Genomic DNA, 1,330 nt, shown 5'->3' with positions numbered 1-1,330 from the left:
GCGAAGCGCTGTCCCTTTTATACCTACTTGGTCCACTCTGTGCCACGCACCAGTGGGTTGGGCTTTGCCTTCCTCTTGGGTCGCTCAAGCTGGGCTGGGCTTCTCTGGACGGGGCCCACCATTCCCGTGACAGCTATACTGCAACTACCCAGCAATATACCGATCCTTTTATATGGATACTGTGATAAGTGGGGTATCACAGGATGGTAGAATAATGTGCCAGTATTGCTGAAACGGATGTCCAGATATCTCAAGTACAGGCAACTAGTAAAATGAAACAGGAAACAGAAACAGCAATAACTCTCAAGGCATCAGATCTAGCACCTACAAGGCTACAGCTAACTGCTGGAATTCCTGGGTCATTACAAGTTGTTGACAAAACTATATACATGTAAGAAGTCATATATAGCGATTGGAATTCAGTGGTTGGTGGAGAACAAAAAACAGAGCAAGCAGGCGAGGTTGGTTGGTGAGTCGGACCGACCTTGCAACCCGACGAACATGACGACGCTGGGCTTGCCCTTCTAGGGGGTGAAGGCCGGCTTCCCGGGATCGAGCAAAGCATGTTGCAGAGCTCCGTGAAGACGGCCTGCAGCGCAGAAAAAAAAACAAGGGCATCAGCCTCCTAATCAGCTGGAGTCCCCCGGGCACGCGAATTAGCGCAGGAATGGATAGCTAGGTAGCGGGAGCAGCTCTATGATGCATCGCTTGTTGGTGCCGGCGGCGAGGGTCTCAACGTTGACGATCTTCCCGATGTTGGTTCGCATGTCGCGGACCATCTTGAAATGGACGTGGGACTGACTGAGCGCGCGGGAGATCTCGTTGAGGCACTCTCCGAGCACCTTCTCGTCGATCACTGTGGCGTTGCTCATCTGCGGGAGATGCTCCCGCCCAGCTGCGCGAGTACCATCTTGGCTGGGGCCCCGGGGGGTCAGACCTCGTCGACGGTAGGTGGGGGTTCCAGTGGCGATTGGAGGTGATCTGGGAGCGGGGGAGAACCGCCGGGGTCGATGGGGGCGATTTCTTTTGGTTTGCGGGGTGGGGATTGGCGAACCGGTGTGGCGGGTCGGGTCGGCTCGTGTGTCGTGTTGTATGGGGGAAGGTTCGTGTGGTGTCTGGCGTTGGCGTGTGACTTGTGAGTCGAGTCGACGAGCGTTCTATTCGTGAAAGCTGAAAACTGACTCGTATTTCACGGATCTGATCGTGGCGACCTTTGTTCATTATTAAGGAGATCTCGACGACTCCACGCCCGCCCGTAAAAAACCCCGCAACCGTCCGGATCATGAAAGCCATCCAACGCCGATCGGAGACAAACATGGAGAAGGTTTGC

The sequence above is a fragment of the Triticum dicoccoides genome, chromosome 2B (genome assembly GCF_002162155.2).
Source record: "Triticum dicoccoides isolate Atlit2015 ecotype Zavitan chromosome 2B, WEW_v2.0, whole genome shotgun sequence".
NCBI lineage: Eukaryota > Viridiplantae > Streptophyta > Magnoliopsida > Poales > Poaceae > Triticum > Triticum dicoccoides.
This window is presented reverse-complemented; position numbering follows the sequence as displayed.